General features: G+C 38.8%; 1 protein-coding gene across 4 annotated transcripts in view; it reads right to left on the bottom strand.

The window, feature by feature from the left end:
• Nucleotides 1-20678, bottom strand: part of LOC150102902 (uncharacterized) — a 646700-nt gene that overhangs the window by 103711 nt on the left and 522311 nt on the right. The gene's annotated exons all lie outside the window — the stretch shown is intronic.

Below are 20678 nucleotides of genomic sequence, written 5' to 3' on the forward strand. Positions count from 1 at the left end.
TTTTCCATTTATATCAATGTGGTCTTACTGCTGTCCATATCAATATTTGATACTGATGCCAAATGTCTTATCCTGTTATGTTTAGCACAACAGGATAAGACATTTGGTAGAACATTATTACTAGCATATCATGGAACACAAGAGGAATTTAGTTCTTTTATTCTGAGAAATTTTAATTTTGCTGGCATTATTCGAAGTCAGAAAATCTTGAAAGATAGAAAGCTGAAGAATTTATTGAATAAATCCCTAAGATAATTGATAACGGAGGCTGAAAAGAAGCATGGAACTTTGAGTTTAGTAAAAACATCCAATAATGCAGCTGTAATAAGACTAGTGAATCTTACACAGCGGGGAAAAAATGTTAACAGTAGTGATGGAAGGCAATCAAAGCAATAGAAGTAGTAATAGGAAAGAGAAGAGTGTAGAAGCAGTAGGAGAGAGGGATTGAGAGAGGGGTTTCGAAATGATAGAATAGGAGAGTATAGAAACAGTAGAAGACAGGGAATGAGAGAGAGAGAGAGAGAGAGGTATGGGAATGATAGAAGAGGAGAGAATGGGAACAGAAGAGGGAATGAGAGAGTTATGTGAACGATAGAAGAGGAGAGAATAGGATAAGTGGAAGATATGGAATGAGAGAGAGTTATGGGAATGATAGAAGAGGAGAGAGGGCATGGTAACAGGTGTAATGAATGGTGACTCAATGATTCGTGGTGTGCAAGATAGGATGCGTGAGAAGTGTTTGCCTGGAGGAACAATAGAAAGTGTGGCTATGGAAATTAAGAGGGGTGAAAGAGTGGATGAGATGATTGTGATGGTAGGAACAAATCACTTGAGAGGTAATGTAATAAATTGGGCAGTGAGATATATGAGATTCTTGCTTGAGGTATTACAAAAGAAGATGCAGAGAGGAAAGATAGTGTGCATGTTGCCTAGGTATGATAGTGACGAGCTGAGCAGAAGAGCAGTAATATTAAATAACATAATAGCTAGAATGTGTCAGAAGACAGGATTGGAATATGTGGATGCTTGGAGAGCGTTTGAGGACAGAGAGGAATTGTATGCAAGAGACCACTTGCATTTGAATGAGGAAGGACATAGGCATCTGGAGAGAGATTGCTTTTCTTAACGAGTCAGTGTGTCAATGCAGGGAAACTAGAATGCCCAAAGTGGATGGTAGCAGAGGTGGATTCTTGTGGGAAAGGGTACTTGGGAGAAGGGGAGACAAAATCAGGTAACACTGAGCTCAGTGGAGTCTAGAGGGGATAATGCTGGTTATAGAAATAGTGGCATTTTTATGCATTATACTAATGCCAGGAGTATCCGGAATAAAGGAGAGGAATTGGTAGCGCTGATAGCATCAGCCTGGCAAAAGATTATTGAGATCACTGAGAGGTGGTTGACAGAAGAGTATATAATAACAGAAATAGAAGTAGCAGGGTACAGCATTTTTCGGCTGGATAGGAAGGGAAAGTTTGGTGGTGGAGTACTGCTTATGATAAGGACTTATGTCCTCTAACAGTGGAGGCTTTGGAAGGCAGTGACACTAATGATTTTAAAAGCATATAGTGTGAGGCAGAGATGGGCAAGATGGGATATTTAGTGGGGTGTTGCTACAAACCAAGGAGCACAGAGGGTGGGGACCAGGAGATTTTTAGACAGTTGAGCTTGGCAAGTGCAAGAAGAATGAATGTTATGTGAGATTGAAACTACAGCAGAATAAATTGGGGAGAGGAAGATGCATGTAGCAATACAGAAATGGAATTTCTAGAATTCTTGAGGGACAAATATCTTAGGCAACATGTAATAGAGCAAACATGAGGTTCAAGAGTTTTGGATTTGGTCATAGCATCAGAAGAGTTGATAATAACTAAGATGACATCTCTCCCACCAGTTTGAGAGAGTGACCATGTGGTTTTGACTTGGAAGATGAATAGACATTATTATTATTATTATTATCCAGGCCTCCAAGGAGTCAAAAGACTCATCCAGGGAGGTCCTTCCTAAGACATAAAGTCTGTCAAGACTCATCGAGGGGAGGTCCCCCCCTGAGAAATACAAAGTCTATCATACCACTCTTTAAACTCACTGACTGTTCTCACTCCCACCACTCCATCAGGCAATGCATTCCATGGCTCAACCACCCTCCGCACAAAGAAACCACTCCTTACCCTCTTGCTCACAGTTTCCTTTCAAAACTTCCAGGGATGGCCTCTTGTCATCACTCCTTCCTGCTGATCAACCAAGCGAAAGAACTCCCCAGTGTCAACCCTGTAACCACCTCTCAACAGTTTAAAAGTCTCAATCATATCATCTCTCCTTCTTCTATCCACCAAACTCTGCAGTCCACATTCTTTCAGCCGATCCTCATAACTATCCTTGTACAGTCCTGAAACCATCTTTGTCATCCGTCTTTGCATCCTTTCCACAGTTAATTTATCCCCTTCAAATCCTGGGGACCAAATCTGAGAACAATAGTCCAAGTGAGGTCTGATCAGAGACTTATACAACGGAATGATAACCCTCTTATCTCTGCAGGTCAGTGTCCTTCTCATAATAGCAGCAATCCTCTGTGTTACCTTCACCACCTTTGCAATATGTCCCCTAAACTTCAGGTTTCTATCAATCATCAACCCCAGATCTCTTGTCTCCCCTACTTCCTCCAGTATAACTCCTCCTAGAGAGTATGCAGCATCCCAACGATGTTTCCCAAACCTCAAAACCTTACATTTTGCTGAATAAAACTAACAACCCCATTCATTTGCCCATCTATCTAGCTTATTTAAATCCTCTTGCAGGGCTACCACATTTGCACTATTACTAATAATCCTTCCCAGCTTTGCATCATCCACAAACAACTGAATATCCCCTTGCAATCCACTGGCTATGTCATTGATATAAAGGTTAAACAATATAGGTCCTAGTACCGAGCCCTGTGGGACCCCACTTGTAACCTTCTGCTTCCTGGAAACTGCTCCACCATACACAACTCTCTGATACCTATCAGACAGCCAACCATGAATCCAGTTGACCAATCTGACATCCAGACCCATGTGCTGCAACTTAAATATCAGCTTATCATGTGGCACCCTGTCAAATGCCTTCGCCAAGTCTAAGAAAATTGCAGTATATGCCTTTCCCTCATCTAATGTTCTTGTAACTTTATTATAAAAGGCTAGCATACTGCTAAAACAAGAGCGTCCTTTCACAAATCCATGTTGATTCTCACAGATAACATTACCCTCATCTGCCCAATGATGTATACGGTCCCTCACTACTTTCTCCAAGATCTTAACAACTACTGATGACACACAGACTGGCCTATAATTAGACACTTCCAGTCTGTTACCACCCTTATGCAATTGCACTATCTTACCTTCCTTCCATTCCCTGGGCACCTTTGCCAAAGCCAAACTTTCATTGAAAAGCCACGTTAAAGGCGCTGTCAATTCCCTAGCACATTCTCTCAAAACTCGTGGTGAAATACCATCCAGTCCCACAGCTTTACTGACATCCAGAGTACTCAGTATCTGAAACACACTCTCCTCCTGTACTTCCAGACCTCGAACCAGTCCTATCACTCTAGCATTAAAACTGACTCCTCTAGGATGAAATACTCCAATAAAGTGTTCATTGAACAATTCCACTATGTCCTCTGCATCAGTCACTCTATTCCCAATTTTATCCCACAATATCATTCTTCCACAGTCATTTCTCCTCCTACTGATCACATAGCTAAAAAATTCCCTAGGATTTTCTTTGGATCTTAGGGCCAATCTCCTCTCATATTCCAGTTTCGCTTTCATTACCACACTAGTCACTCTTCTGGCCTGTGTCTTATATTCCTCATGCATCTCTTCACCTGTCTCCTTATATCTCTTCCATAGACTCTTTTTCACATGCAATTCCTGTTTAATATTGTTTGCCATCCACTTTACTCCAAATTGCGTCCTCTTCTTCACTCGTGGTATACAACTTACCATTGCTGATAACAAATATTCTTTCACAATTTCCCATGCACTAGTGATATCCCGGCCTTCCAATTCCTCCCTCCATGAAACTTCCCGAAGTTGACGTCTAAGACTATTATAATCACCTGCCTTATAATTCCACATAAGTTCCTGTCTCTTTGATACTCCTGCATGTCTATTCATTTTCCAAGTTAACACCATATGGTCACTCTCTCCAACTGGTGGGAGAGACGTCAACTCAGTTATTATCAACTCTTCTGATGCTATAACCAAATCCAAAACTTTTGAACCTCTTGTTCCCTCTGTTACATGTTGCCTAAGACATTTGTCCCTCAAGAATTCTAGAAATTCCATTCCCCTATTGCTACATGCATCTTTCTCTCTCCAATTTGTACTACTGAAGTTAAAATCTCCCATAACAATCATTCTTCTTGCACTTGTCAAACTTAGCTGTCTAAGCATCTCTTGGTCTCCATCCTCTGTGCTCCTGGGTCTGTAGCAACACCCCACTAAATATCCTGTCTTGCCTACCTCTACCTCACACCATACGCTCTCAAAATCATTTGTCTCACTTCCTTCCAAATTCTCCACTCTTAGAGGACATAGGTCATCACTTATCATAAGCAGTACCCCACTACCGCGCTTTCCCCTCCTATCCTGACAAAAAATGCTATACCCAGCAACTTCTATTCCTGTTGTTATATCCCCTTCTGTCAACCATGTCTCAGTGATCGCAATAATTTTTGGCCAGGCTGATGCTATCTGCGCCACCAATTCCTCTCCCTTATACCGGATACTCCTGGCATTAGTATAAAGCATATAAATGCCATTGTTTCTATACCCAGCATTATCCCTTCTAGACTCCACTGGGCTCAGTGTTACCTGACATTGTCTCCCTTCTCCCAAGTATCCATTCCCACAAGAGGCCACCCCTGCTATCATCCTCCCTGGGACACACTGACTCGTTCAGAACAGCAATCTCTCCAGCCTCAACACTAAATATGAGGCTAATCTTCTTGAATCGCAGGCAGTCTCAAGTAGAGTGATGTGAGCAAATATCAGAATGAGAACTGGACATTGAGACGTATTTGTGCCTATGGTCCCACAGAAGGTTCTACTCTAAGGTAGAAGTAGAGGAATTTTTTGAGGCTTTAGAGAAAGCAACTGACACAATGAAAAAGGAAAAGTTGGTCCTTGTTGGGGATCTAAATAGCAGAGTAGGAAATGATTATCAGACATACAAAAATATTTTGGGAAAATTTGGAGATTTCTACTCAGGACATGGACTGGTTGTTACTAACACAATGTTCCAACATAAAAATGTGCACAAATTCACATGGAGAGAAGAGGCAAGGAATAAGAAAAGTCTCATTGACTATGTTATTGTTGATAGTGATGTTTTCTCCCTGGTGCATGACACCCAGAGTGTACAATGTTGGATTTCTGCTCAGGACATGGACTGGTTGTTACTAACACAATGTTCCAACATAAAAATGTGCACAAATTCACATGGAGAGAAGAGGCAAGGAATAAGAAAAGTCTCATTGACTATGTTATTGTTGATAGTGATGTTTTCTCCCTGGTGCATGACACCCAGAGTGTACAGAGGATTTGAAATTGGAAGTGATCACTATTTACTCTTGAGCAGGATAAAATTGAATTTCATTTTGAAAAGAAAAACATGTAAGAAAGTTTTAAAGCGAATGAAAGTTGAGCAGCTCTCAGATATGAACTGAGATATGAACTAAAATACCCAAACATTATCGAAGAAAAAAATGAAAGAATTTGAGAACAGAAACCAAACCTTGGAGATTCATTGGCAAGCCCTGAAGAAAACACTGACTGATTCAGCCAGAGAGGCAGATGGTGAGGCTGTCTGCAAGGATAGAAAAATCAGAACTCCATGGTGGACACAGGAAGTTAAAGTGGCAGTGAAGGAAAAGAAGAAAGCATATCAAAAGTTCCTGGCAATTAAGTCTCTCATTCTGTCTCTCCTACTACTGTTTCCATACTCTTGTCTTCTAGCATTCCCATACCTCTCTCTCATTCCATCTCTCCTACCGTTTCCATTCTCTCCTCTTCTAGCACTTCCATATCTCTCTCTCATTCCGTCTCTCCTACTGTTTCCATCCTCTCGTCTGCTAGCATTCCCAAGACATTCCACCTCCTCTTTCAACTCATTTATCTCCCTCTGCAGGTCAGTCACTCTTAATCTAAATTCACTCACAAACAAAACCATCTCCTAAACTTTCACAATCACTCACACCTTCCACACTATCAACTATTATTTTCTCATTCTCTCCTATCATTCTACTTGTCTTCCTACATTCATTACCCATTCCTGGAGCAACAAAGTCGGATATCGATATATCTAATATACTTATTTCCTCCAACTGCCTGCATTTTGCGCACATACGCTCTCCACTCTCTTTAACAAGCCACATATGTAATTCCCGAGACGCATACATGCCGCAAGTACTGCATGCCACAAAGTCCCTTATGATATTGCTAATAATTGAGTTCTTAAATGGTGGAGGACTTGGTGTTACGCTACTTGCGACTGCTGCTGAATCCATCATCATTCCTTACTGCCGAGTAGCGTAATCTTTAATAATTATTCAATTAATAAATAAGAGGGAAAAAAAGTACAAACATCAGAACATTTAAGTACTAAATATAATTAAATAAAATGAAATATAACTAAATACAGTAACTTAGCTTCGTTTTGTCTTCCACTGTTACGCGTTCGATTCCGACGGTACCAAAATATATTATATTGCGACAGCAACTAACTTCCAAAAAACAACCACTGAAGTACACTCGTATTCAGAGAAACAATTTAGCACTCAAAAACGTAGAAAAACGGGGAAAAAAGCGGACTATTCACCGATTAAAAATCACTTTCTTCTGCACAGCTCAAATTCACCGCCACATGCAGGAGTATCAAAGAGATGGGAACTTATGTGGAATTATAAGGCAGGTGATTATAATAGTCTTAGATATCAACTTGGGAAAGTGTCATGGAGGTAGGAATTGGACGGCTGGGATATCATTAGGGCTTGGGAAATTGTGAAGGAATATTTGTTAGCAGCAATAATAAGCTGTATTCCACAAGTGAAGAAGATGACACAATTTTGTGTAAATTGGATGACAAATAATATTAAAGAGCAACTGCATATGAAAAAGAGGCTATGGAAGAGATATAAGGAGACAGGTGAAGAGAAGATTCATGAAGAATATAAGACACAGGCTAGGAGAGTGACATATGGTAAGAAAGGTGAAACTGTACTATGAGAAGAGATTGGCCCAAAAATCCAAAGAAAATCCTAGGGAATTTTTTAGCTATGTGGCCAGTAGGAGGAGAAATGATTGTGGAAGAATGATATTGTGGGATAAAAATGGGAATAGAGTGACTGATGCAGAGGACATAGTGGAATTGTTCAATGAACACTTTATTGGTGTATTTCACCCTGGAGGAGTAAATTTTAATACTAGAGGGATAGGGCAGGTTCAAGGTGCAGGAGGAGAACGTGTTCCAAATAGTGAGTACTCTGGATGTCAGTAAAGCTGTGGGATTGGATGATATTTCACCACGGATTTTGAGAGAATGTGCTAAAGAACTAACAGCTCCATTGACCTGGCTTTTCAATAAAAGTCTGGCTAAAGGAAAGGTACCCAGGGAATGGAAGGAGGGTATGATAGTGCCATTGCATAAGGGCGGTAGCAGACTGGAAGTGTCTAATTATAGGCTAGTTTGCGTGTCATCAGTAGTTGTTGAGATCTAGGAAAAATTAGTTAGGGACCATATACAGCATTGGTCAGATGAGGGTAATGTTATCTGTGAGAGTCAACATGGATTTGTGAAGGGGTGGTCTTGTTTTAGTAATATGCTACCTTTTATAATAAAGTTAAAAGAGCAGTAGATGAGGGAAAGGCATATACTGCCATTTTCTTGGATTTAGCAAAGGCATTTGACAGGGTGCCACATGATAAGCTGATATTTAAGTTGCAGCACATGGGTTTGGATATCAGGTTGGTCATCTGGATTCAGGATTGGCTGTCCGATAGGTATCAGAGAGTTGTGTATGGTGGGACAGTTTAAAGGAGGCAGAGGGTTGCAAGTGGGGTCTCACAGGGTTCAGTACTGGGACCTATATTATTTAACCTTTATATCAATAACATTATCAGTGGATTGCAGATGATGTGAAGCTGTGAAGGATTATTAGTAATAGTGCAGATGTGGTAGTCATGCGAGAGGATTTGAATAAGCTAGACAGATGGGCAAATGAATGGGGGTATCAGTTTAATGCAGCAAAACATAAGGTCTTGAGGTTTGGGACACATCGATGGCACAATGCATACTCTATTGGAGAGGATATACTGGAGGAAGTAGCGAAAACAAGAGATCTGGGATTGATGATTGATAGAAAGATGAAGTTCACATGACATATTGCAAACGTGGTGAAGGTAACACAGAGGATTGCTGCAATAATGAGAAGGACGCTGACCTGCAGAGATAAAAGAGTTATCATTTCATTGTATAAGCCCCTGATCAGACCACACTTGTTCTCAGATTTGGTCCCCAGGATTTGAAGGGGATAAATTAACTGTGGAAAGGGTAGTACAGAGGTGGATAACAAAGAGTTTCAGGACTGTACAATATTAGTTATGAGGATCGGCTGAAGGAATGTGGACTGCAGAGTTTGGTGGATAGAAGAAGGAGAGGTGATATGATTGAGACTTTTAAACTGTTGAGAGGTGGTTAGAGGGTTGACACTTGGGAGTTTGCTTGGTTGAACAGCAGGAAGGAGTGATGACAAGGGGCCATCCCTGGAAGTTACAAAAGGAAACTGTGAGCAAGAGAGTGAGGAATGGTTTCTTTGCATGGAGGGTGGTTGAACCATGGAATGCATTGCCTGATAGAGTGGTGACAGCGAGAACAGTCAATGAGTTTAAGGAGTGGTATGATGGACTTTGTGTTTCCTAGGAAGGACCTCCCACAATGAGTTTTTTGACTCCTTGTAGGCCTAAATAATAATAATAATAATAATTTAACATGCGGTTTATTATTATTATTTATTATTAAACAAGACCTCATGGAGTCAAAGACTCATCTAGGAGGTCCTTTTATCACACACACACATCTCATCATGCCGTGTCTTAAACACACTCAAACTCCTTGCAGACACCACACTCTCAGGCAAGGCATTCCAATCACTCACAACTCTGCACGAAAAAAATCTGCCTCTCACTCCCCTACTCACACCCTCTTTATATAGTTTCCAGGGATGACCTCTGGTTCTCCCCTGCTCTCCCACTATTCTCTGTAGAACTTCTCCACCATTGATCTTATAACAACCCTTTACCAACTTGTAGGTCTCTATCATATCTCCCCTCTTCCTTCTCTCCACTAGACTCTGCAAATTACATCTTTTCAATCTTTCCTCATACTCGGCATTCCAGAGGTCAGAAACTACCTTAGTCAGTCGCCTTTGGACCCTTTCCAACATCTCTTCATCCTTCTGAAAACCAGGTGACCAAATCTGGGCACAATAGTCCATGTGTGGCCTAATCAAAGCCTTATACAATTGAAAAGAATCTCCCTGCTTCTACATGTCAGTGTCCTCTGCATCATTCCCAGAAGTGTTTGTGTTGTCTTCACAATTTTGGCAATGTATCCCCTAAATTTTAGATCCTTATCCACTATCACCCCCAGATCTCTTATTTCCTCTACTTCCAACAATATATTCTCACCAAGCATAAATTCTGCATCCCATCTTTGTTTTCCAAATTTTAAAACCTTACATTTTGCAACGTTGAACTCACATCCCCATTTGCTTGCCGTTTGAATGTGGTGTGAGGACCATGTTATGTTAGCAGTTTGGCTATCTTTTCTGATGTACTTCTGACATAGGGAATAGGAATAGCAATGTTTTGCTCCTGTGTATTAATGGGGCTATGTAGTATTTTATCTATTTTGTAGGAATTGTTGCCATTGGCCTTGTGTTTTCTTGGAAGGACTTCCTGCAATGAATCTTTTGACTCCTTGGAGGCCTAAATAATAATAATAATAATATACAAAGTCAGTCTTAAAAAAAAAGCATTTAGTATGGTTGAAAGATAAAAAAAATCTGTTTTCAAAAAGTCCAAATGTATCTTTGTTTAATGTCCTATATATGTCACCAATTTCCTTTCCTTTTGTTTTTTTTTGGCGGAGGGGGGGGGGGGGGGAAGAGATTGCCAAATATGATGAATATCATACTTATATTATCCCATTTCAATAAAAAATGCTAGACTAGGTGCTCTGCATGAACAGTTACATTACCCTGATTCACATTCAATACCCCATGTTTTTGCACATTTTCACAAAAATATATCTGGATCATTATTATAGTCACAATGACATATCTTTGGCTTTTTGTAACATCCTTGTTATGCTTCATTTACTTATTTAGCTGTGGAAGTGGACTTTTTCACAGTAATGACTTCGGTGACATTGGTTTTGCATGATATCCATATCATCTACATAGACATGCACCTGGTCATATTTTATAATATTATTCAAAAAGTGTGCACCACTAGATGCATGTTCAAGCAAACAGAAAGATAGCAGAGAATTTTCTCTCATCCTCTTCTGTTAGAAAACATGGTAGGTGAAAAAAAAAAAAGGCTGTGAGATGAAGTATATAATGCCTATCAATTACTTGTATTTTTCTGACCAGTTTTTACTTATTCTGCAGGATGAAAAAGCCTTTCCACCTCCATATGAGATGTTCAGATGTTCATGCAGAATCACTTTTGAGATTTTTATCTCTTTGGAGCAAATAAACTGAACCATTCTAAGATACACAAACATTGTACTGTATTTGAATTGTAAGTAAATATTTTGGTAATTTATCAAAATAAGTAATTTCAGTAAATTACTAGCCATTTTGGATCTTTGTAACAAAATCATAAGGATGACAATGGTTAAGATCTGACTTCAACATGTAGGAAAGGAGGAATCTTTAATAAGGATTATTTCAGGCAATGGTGAGTTAGCCTATCACATATAGAGGTAGCTGAACTTTTCTTTCCAGAAACTGTCCTTTCATTCCATACAACATCCAGCATCCTAAAAATATGTATACACCTAAACCTCTTTTTACACGATAGATACGTTCCTAAAAATTACGTGTAAATAGAATTCGCATAAAAAGAACTACTGACTCAATAAAAAAAAGTGAAGATTGGTTCCAAACCTGAAATATAAGCAAAATATATTGAAAAAACAAACATTAAATTCGTTAGGATCATAAGATTTTTATTTACATTTCATGGAGAACACACACATACATATAATGAATTTTAATAACTTTTAAAAAAAAAACATGTTCATTTTAGTTGTTTGCTAAGGATTCTATAAAAAAATTATGTTATTCACTATCACTTTCTGACAATAAACACGAAAGCTTTCGTTTTCGTGAGACTGTAATATCACCAGAGCTACTAGATATGGTATTATCGTCATCGACTTCTCCTCAACTTGTGGAATTCTTCTTGTCATGTCTTGAACAAAAGTACCACTGGTTGTTTCAGTAATTTTAGGCATGAACTCAGTTATTAATCGCTGTGTTGATGCTTTAGATAAGTCGCGATATAATTCTTTGCATGAAGACATTAACAACTTAAGCTCACGTGAAAACTTCTCAGCACATTCTTCATTTGGATCATGTCAGGCAAAATTACTGGCCAGTTTAAGACCTTCTTTAATAATATCAGCAGTAAAAGTAGGATTATCTTGATCATTATCATTAACTTCTTCGCTTTCAGGAGTCTCAGAGTCTGTGCGGTTAGCCTAGTGGCTTTGCGCCTTGCAACCGTATGCCTGGGGAAGGAGTGTACTAGGTTCGATTCCTGTTGCTGACATGAGGAGCTTAAGGATGTTCCTCAGCCATAGCCAAATTAGCCAGTCTTGGGCATAGACTGCAGGGTTTTCCCCCCAGTTTATCTGGGGTTTTTCAACCCGCAAGCAGGCAAACCGGTCCCGTGAACACACACGGATCTACAGCCATAAATACTTTACCCCCCATGAGGGGCTCAACTCGCCCCAATAGGGATGGGTGAGAAAAGGGAGGAAACTCCATATGAATAAATAAAGGAGTCTCAGAAACAATCTCCACTATTTCGTCTTCATTTATCAATTAACAGTTCTTTGATATCTGCCAACATAAGATCATCGAATCCTTCTCTGCCAATTTCACGTGCCAAACTTATTATATTGGGGAATTCTGCAGTATGACTGAAGGGAATAGGAGCATTCTCTTTAACATATGTGAGCCAAATAGCTTTCCAGCATGCATTCATAGTTTCTGGTCTCAATTCAGATAACGATAATCGAACCTGATCAATACAATCCATAATTGAAAATTTTTTACACACATCCATAACTGACAGTGTTTCATGATCATTTAACTTGTTCAAAACGTACTGAAATGTTCATCTGACATAATATGTTTTAAAAGTCGCAATTATACCCTGATCTAGACGTTGTAGCAATGATGTGGTATTGGGCGGCAGAAAAAAAAAATTGCACATTCTATGGCAGGATGACTGGGTGCATTATCAAAAATCAAAAGCTATTTAAATTCGATACCCTTGTCATTCAAACAGCATCTAACTTCTGGCACAAAATGTTTGTGGAACCACTCAGTGAAAATATCAATGGTCACCCAAGCTTTTTTGTTGGCCATCCAATGAACTGGCAATATTTGAAAATCTATGCCTTTCATTGGCTGTGGTCTTAATGAGCGATTTATGAGCAGTGGTTTTAACATCCGATCTCCTAAAGTGTTCAAACAAAATAGGAGTGTTATGCGATCCTTTGCTGCTTTGAACCCAACAACAGTTTTTTGCATTTTTGATATGTAAGTTTTGTTTGGCATTTTTTTCCAGAAAAGGCTGGCTTCATCCATATTCCAAACTTGTTCACAAGTGTAACCTCCATCTTCAATTATTTTAGCAAGAGTTTTTGTTAAAATGCTTTAGCAGTTGTTTCATCAGCAGAAACCGTTTGACCTTTAATTTTTATATTATGAAGAGCGTGTCTTTTAATAAACTTAGCCAGCCAACCATTGCTTTCATGAAATTCATATTTTTTCCTCAATTGAGATGAAGTATCTGGCTGCAGTTTTTTAATCTGTTCATAAAATCTCAATGCTGATTGCTTGATGGAATTTCCGTCAACTGGCATTCTTTTTGTACATTATCTTCTATCCACATCACTAAAGCTTTTTCACCCTTTTCTAGAACAACATCTCTTATGTATGATGATAATTTCGCACTCAATTTTGTACCAGAACATACCGCTTTTCTAATAGCCTCTTCATTTTTCTTTATAGATCTCACAGTTGATTCACAGACTCCAAAATGCTTACCCACAGCTGTCGCACCTTCCCCAGTTTGAAGACGATCTAAAATTTGAATTTTTGTATCCAAGAAAACAGCTTTCCTTTTTTTTTTTTTGGTTATCAGAAACATCATGTGAGGGCTGGATTAAAATCTTCAGTTAATGAAATGAAAGTTTGAAAATTACATATAGCTTACCATTTATTATTTCTTGGCAAAATTATTAATTTTATAATGCGATTTTTATTTTGATTTCACTTAAAAAATGCAAATACAAAAAATGCGGTAACTGTGTTGTCTACTCAAACACCAAATTCAAACTGCTAAGAACTGCTTTTTTATGCGCAGTCAGTTATGTAATTCGGGAAATTCATAAGAATTTAGAATTTTCTTAATTGAAACGAGAATGAAATTCTACAAAATTCTCAGAATTTTCTTGAATTACGGATTTTTTCTGAACTTAGACACTTTAGGTTGGTCGCGTGAAAGGTGAATAAAAATCACGTAAAAAAAATATTTTTGATATCCCAATTCGCGTAACTCCGAATTCACATAAAAAAATTTGCATAAAAAGAGATTTAGGTGAATTATTAGGCATAATACATGATAGCAGTGTATTATTTCTGAAAAGTGCCTGAGTTGCATCAGTCATAATTTCAACCACATGAGTAGACATTGCACCAGTTTCAAAGTGAAATGTAATACTCATGACTTATTTTTCACGGTATTAACAACACCACAAACACTTTTATCAACAAAGATGTTTTATTAACGCTAATATTTCGCTGATTTTCAACTCAGCATCATCAGAGCACAACACACATGTAAACGTGACAGTGAGTGAGTGAAACAATATAATTGCAAAAGACAAAAGATCTAAAGTCCTATTTTTGGCACCCTCTAATGAAAAAAAAAAAAAAAAAAACAGCAGTTATCCAGGAGTTTTTCTTAGGATAACCGTCTCCCAAATATTTGGCAAATTAATGCAACCATATTTGTTAAGGTTGGGAGAATTCTCTAAAGCCATTGCTGACTCAAAAAATAATCTTTCAGATCTATAACGACTCCTAAATAGCAAATTCGTTTTCCTCCATCTAATCCTGTGTGAAGGAGTGTCCAAAGCGTGGTCTGCCAGTCCCGACTTGCCATAGTAATAGTAGCGAATGTATCTTTCATGTTCTTCCAGGCGGATGTTCACTGATCTTCCTGTTTGCCCATAATAGGCCAAGTCACAGTCACATGGAACTTCATACACTCCTGGGTGTGCTAAAGGGTGAAGTTTATCCTTTGGCGAGCGGATCAGAGTTGCCAGCTTGACATGAGGTTTGAAGGTGATGCGAAGGCCATGTTTCAACAATACTTTGGCTATCTTTTCCGATGTACCTCTGATATAGGGAATAGAAATGGTCATGTTGTATTCTTGTGTATTAGGGGAGGGCAGAGTAATGGGCCTATGTAGTATTTTATCTATTTTGTAGGGATTGTAGCTGTTGGCTAAGGAACATATGGCGCAGGTACTGGAGTTCAGTGGTCAGAGCTGTATCGTTAGAACAAATGGCTCTGGCTCTGTGTGTAAGTGTTTTTAAAATGCCGTACTGTTGGACTGGATGATGATGTGATTGTTTATGTAGGTATCTTCCCGTGTGTGTAGGCTTTCTGTAAATAGAAAAAGATAGTGATCCATCTGAAAGGCAGGTGAACAGGAAGATACCTACATAAACAATCACATCATCATCCAGTCCAACAGTACGGCATTTTAAAAACACTTACACACAGAGCCAGAGCCATTTGTTCTAACGATACAGCTCTGACCACTGAACTCCAGTACCTGCGCCATACGTTCTTAGCCAACAGCTACAATCCCTACAAAATAGATAAAATACTACATAGGCCCATTACTCTGCCCTCCCCTAATACACAAGAATACAACATGACCATTTTTATTCCCTATATCAGAGGTACATCGGAAAAGATAGCCAAAGTATTGTTGAAACATGGCCTTCGCACCACCTTCAAACCTCATGTCAAGCTGGCAACTCTGATCCGCTCGCCAAAGGATAAACTTCACCCTTTAGCACACCCAGGAGTGTATGAAGTTCCATGTGACTGTGACTTGGCCTATTATGGGCAAACAGGAAGATCAGTGAACATCTGCCTGGAAGAACATGAAAGATACATTCGCTACTATTACTATGGCAAGTCGGGACTGGCAGACCACGTTTTGGACACTCCTTCACACAGGATTAGATGGAGGAAAACGAATTTGCTATTTAGGAGTCGTTATAGATCTGAAAGATTATTTTTTGAATCAGCAATGGCTTTAGAGAATTCTCCCAACCTTAACAAATATGGTTGCATTAATTTGCCAAAAATTTGGGAGACAGTTATCCTAAGAAAAACTCCTAGATAACTGCTGTTTTTTTTTTTTTCGTTAGAGGGTGCCAAAAATAGGACTTTAGATCTTTTGTCTTTTGCAATTATACTGTTTCACTCACTCACTGTCGCGTTTACATGTGTGTTGATGCTGAGTTGAAAATCAGCGAAATATTAGCGTTAATAAAACATCTTTGTTGATAAAAGTGTTTGTGGTGTTGTTAATACTGTGAAAAATAAGTCATGAATAACCATCAACGCCTAAGCTTATCTGTTAGATTGAAATGTAATAATAACACTTCATGTATTCAGACAAGAAAACTCATAATGAAACAAACACGTTTAATGGTACTGACTCATTATAATAAGTCTGTAATGGTCAACATGTTTTGTGATATTAAACCGACTCTGTAGAAACTTATCACTTAATCTGCACCATGTGAAGTCGTCCTTAAAAAAAGTCAAAACCCCATCCAGCATATCAGAATTTCATCTTCCATGAAATCACTTTTTCAGGATAGTCTTGTCCAGCTGGAACTCTTCAATGCTCACATTATTGAATATCATTTGGGTGGAAAGAAATCCCGATGTCAATCAATAAAATTCATCTTGCAATTGACAGATTTATAGTACCTAAGATCTCATTCAAATATTAACATAAGTAAGACTTAATGTTAATAGCAGCCTATTAACATTAAGTAGGACATTAACAAAGGACCTCAAAGAAACTTAAAAGGCCAACCACAAATTTTTCCAGTTGATCTAGTTGTTGTCAAATCTGGTGTCCTAAATAACTCTCATGTTTGTGGGGATTTATTTCTGAAACAAAAAATGTTTCCATTGTATTTATTAAGAGATTCAACAAATTGTTTCATGTCCATTCAGTGTGTTGTAATGATTAAAAACTTTTAGCAAACTCATTCAAATCATTCTTTCCTGGAACAAAATTCTTCCTAAGATTTTGGAATGGTATATGAAAAATTCGCTTACAATATTGGTAATATCAAGTGCCTCAGCATTACTTCTTTTTTTCTACCTTGTAGAAAAAGAGAAACTAATTGTAACTGTTAAACATTAAAAAACATTACAAACATCAGAGTTGAACTTAAAAAGATTTAATAAAAGAAAAGCAGCCAAACCTCAAAAATTACTGTCACATCAACCAACTTAAATTATGTGCATCATCACCAACAGACAAACTAAATTTCCTGTGTTTGACTAATCCCAATTACTGCCACAACCACAGTCTGCCTTAATTGTCCAAACTGTATGATTCCTTCCCACCATAAGGGTGGTACTTTTGCTTTTGTACACTCTAATATTCTTTTCCAAGGAGGAAAATTAAATTAATCTTAAATCTCCTCTTTTTTCATCTTCTGGGACTGAATAGTTCCTTGCTCCATTGTGTATCATTCATTTGCTCTCTCTCTCTACTGCTCCCCCAAATTCTGAAAAGCACTCTCATCTTCTAGTCTTCAAATTTCGTTTTCTACAATCCTGATACATTATTCATTTAAACAAATTTCTCATGGCATAAGCATCTGAAAGATCAGTCATCACAGTGACAGTTGCTACTTTCAGAGCTAGAATTAAAACTATAAATAGTTATGCAAAAATGAAAAAGCAGGAAGAGTATTTGGCAGCAGGGCTAATCTTGGAGAGCATTTGGCAGGAGCTGAAAAAGTCTTATTTCTTGAAAACACAGCCAGTTGGAATTGTAGACATAAACAGATGTCCACAACTAACTCCAACTGGCTCCCTTTCCCACTGACCAAGCCAGAAGAGCAGCTGTAATATATGTTGCGAAGATTGACCAAAAGAAAATTGTTCATATAAAAACGAGAATATTAAAAAAACCTCTTCACTCACCTAAAACTTACTTATTTCATAAGGCTTACTTACTAAAACTTACTTATATCATCAATCAAATTTCTCCTCAAGCAGAATGTTCTCCCCTAAGCTATTCACACACTCTTATCTTTTGGCTCTACAACAATACCATGGGGATAAGTCTGTAAAACTTTTACTCCTCCTTTCTATAATCAGGCTACTCTTTCTGCTGTCCAAAACCAGGTGCTGCAACTTAAATATCAGCTTATCATGTGGTATCCTGTCAAATATCTTCGCTAAGTCCAAGAAAATGGCAGTATATGCCTTTCCCTCATCTACTATTCTTGTAACTTGATTATAAAAGGCTAGCAAATTACTAAAACAAGAATGCCCCTTCACAAATCCATGTTGACTCTCACAGATAACATTACCCTCATTTGCCCAATGCTGCATTCGGTCCTTAACTAATTTCTCCAAGATCTTAAACAACTACTGATGACACACAAACTGGCCTATAATTAGACACTTCCAGTCTGCTACCGACCTTATGCAATGGCACTATCTTACCTTCCTTCCATTCTCTGGGCACCTTTCCCGTAGCCAGACTTTCATTGAAAAGCCAGGTCAAAGGTATCAGTTCATTAGCACATTCTCTCAAAACCTGTAGTGAAATATCATCCAATCCCACAGCTTTACTGACATCCAGAGTACTCACTATTTGGAACACACTCTCCTCCTGCACCTCTAAACCTCAAACCTGCCCTATCCCTCTAGTATTAAAATTTACTCCTCCAGGATGAAATACACCAATAAAGTGTTTATTGAACAATTCCACTATGTCTTCTGCATCAGTCACTCTATTACCATTTTTATCCCACAATGTCATTTTTCCACAATCATTTCTCCTCCTACTGGCCACATAGCTAAAAAATTTCCTAGGATTTTCTTTGGATCATAGGGCCAATCTCTTATCGTAGTACAGTTTCGCCTTCCTTACCATACGTCACTCTCCTAGCCTGTGTCTTATATTCTTCATGCTTCTGCTCTTGACTTGTCTCCTTATATCTCTTCCATAGCCTCTTTTTCACATGCAGTTCCTGTTTAATATTGTTTGTCATCCACTTTACACCAAATTGTGTCCTCCTCTTCTTCACTTGTGGAATACAGCTTACTATTGCTGCAAACAAATATTCCTTCACAATTTCCCAAGCACTAATGATATCCTGGCCTTCCAATTCCTCCCTCCATTAAACTTCCCCTAATCACCTACCTTATAATTCCACATATGTTCCCGTCTCTTTGATACTCCTGCATGTCTATTCATCTTCCAAGTCAAAACCATATGGTCACTCTCTCAAACTGATGGGAGAGATGTCATCTTAGTTATTATCAACTCTTCTGATGCTATGACCTAATCCAAAACTCTTGAACCTCTTGTTCCCTCTGTTGCATGTTGCCTAAGATATTTGTCCCTCAAGAATTCTATAAATTCCATTTCCGTATTGCTACATGCATCTTCCTCTCCCCCAATTTATTCTGCTGTAGTTAAAATCTCATATAACAATCATTCTTCTTGCACTTGCCAAGCTCAACTGTCTAAAAATTTCCTGGTCCCCACCCTCTGTGCTCCTTGGTTTGTAGCAACACCCCACTAAATATCCTATCTTGCCTATCTCTGCCTCACACCATATGCTTTCAAAATCATTAGTGTCACTGCCTTCCAAAGCCTCCACTGTTAGAGGACATAAGTCATCACTTTTCATAAGCAGTACTCCACCACCACGCTTTCCCTTTCTATCCTGCCAAAAAATGCTGTACCCTGCTACTTCTATTCCAGTTATTATATCTTCTTCTGTCAACCAAGTCTCAGTGATCCCAATAATCTTTGGCCAGGCTGATGCTATCAGCTCCACCAATTCCTCTGCTTTATTCCGGGTACTTTTGGTATTAGTATAAAGCATAAAAATGCCACCGTTTGTATACCCAGCATTATCCCCTCTAGACTCCACTGAGCTCAGCGTTACCTGATGTCGTCTCCCTTCTCCCAAGTACCCATTCCCACAAGAGGCTACCCCTTGCTTCCATTCACCTTGGTCATTCTAGTTTCCCTGCGTTGACATACCGGCTCGTTAAGAACAGCAATCTCTGCAGATGCCTATGTCAGTCTCTCACATACAATTCCTCTCTGTCCTCTTGCACTCCATGGATCATTGAGTCGCCATACATTACACCTCTTACCACCCTTTTCCTCGATTTCTCCCATGCATCCCTCACTCTCTTTCCTCTAAGACTTTCTCTCTTTGTTCCCCTTCTTACCCCTTCCTGACATCACTCTATCCCTGGTTCCAGTGCTCCCTCGCTTTCTTCTCATTTCCTCTCTCTCCTACTGTTTCCATTCTCTCCTCTTCTATCATTCCCGAGCCTCTCTCTCATTCCCTCTCTCCTACTGTTTCTATTCTCTCCTCTTCTATCATTCCCAAAACTTTCTCTCACTCGTACTCTGATTCATCTTGCATTAATCTCTTCCATTCTCCTAATGTCATCTTTCATGCTTGTCATCTCGTTCACAAGATGTTCCACCACCTCTTTCAGGTCATCTATCTCTCTTTGCAAGTTAGTCACTCTTACTCACCATTCATTTACCCGATCAAAACCATCTCCGAAAATTTCAGTCATTCAAGCCTTCCACACTCCCGACCTTATTTTTTCTTTCATATTTCGCTCGTCATTCTCTCCTATCACACTACTCGTCTCCCGCTCATCATTTATTGTCCCTGAAGCAACTAGGTCGGTTATTGAAATCTCTAATTCATTGATTTCCTCCCACTGCCTGCATTTTGCACATATATGCACTCTCCCCTTCTCTCACCCGCCACATATCCAGCTCCAGGAAAGCAGTGACTGTGCAGATATCTGTTGGTATGTGTGGGTTTTCTATATATCGATATTTTTAGTTTACCAGCAGAAGAGCGAGTCAGTTTGACATCAAGAAAAGGCAAGGAATTATACGTTTCAAGCTCAGCAGTAAACTTAATACTTTGATGTCGGCTATTGAGATGTTCGAGGAAAACCATAAGGGATTCATGTCCATGGCTCCAAACAATGAAGACATCATCCACA

This window comes from Typopeltis vanoorti, chromosome 9 (assembly GCF_054136105.1).
Source record: "Typopeltis vanoorti isolate ZY-2024b chromosome 9, IOZ_Tvanoo_1.0, whole genome shotgun sequence".
NCBI classification, from domain to species: domain Eukaryota; kingdom Metazoa; phylum Arthropoda; class Arachnida; order Uropygi; family Thelyphonidae; genus Typopeltis; species Typopeltis vanoorti.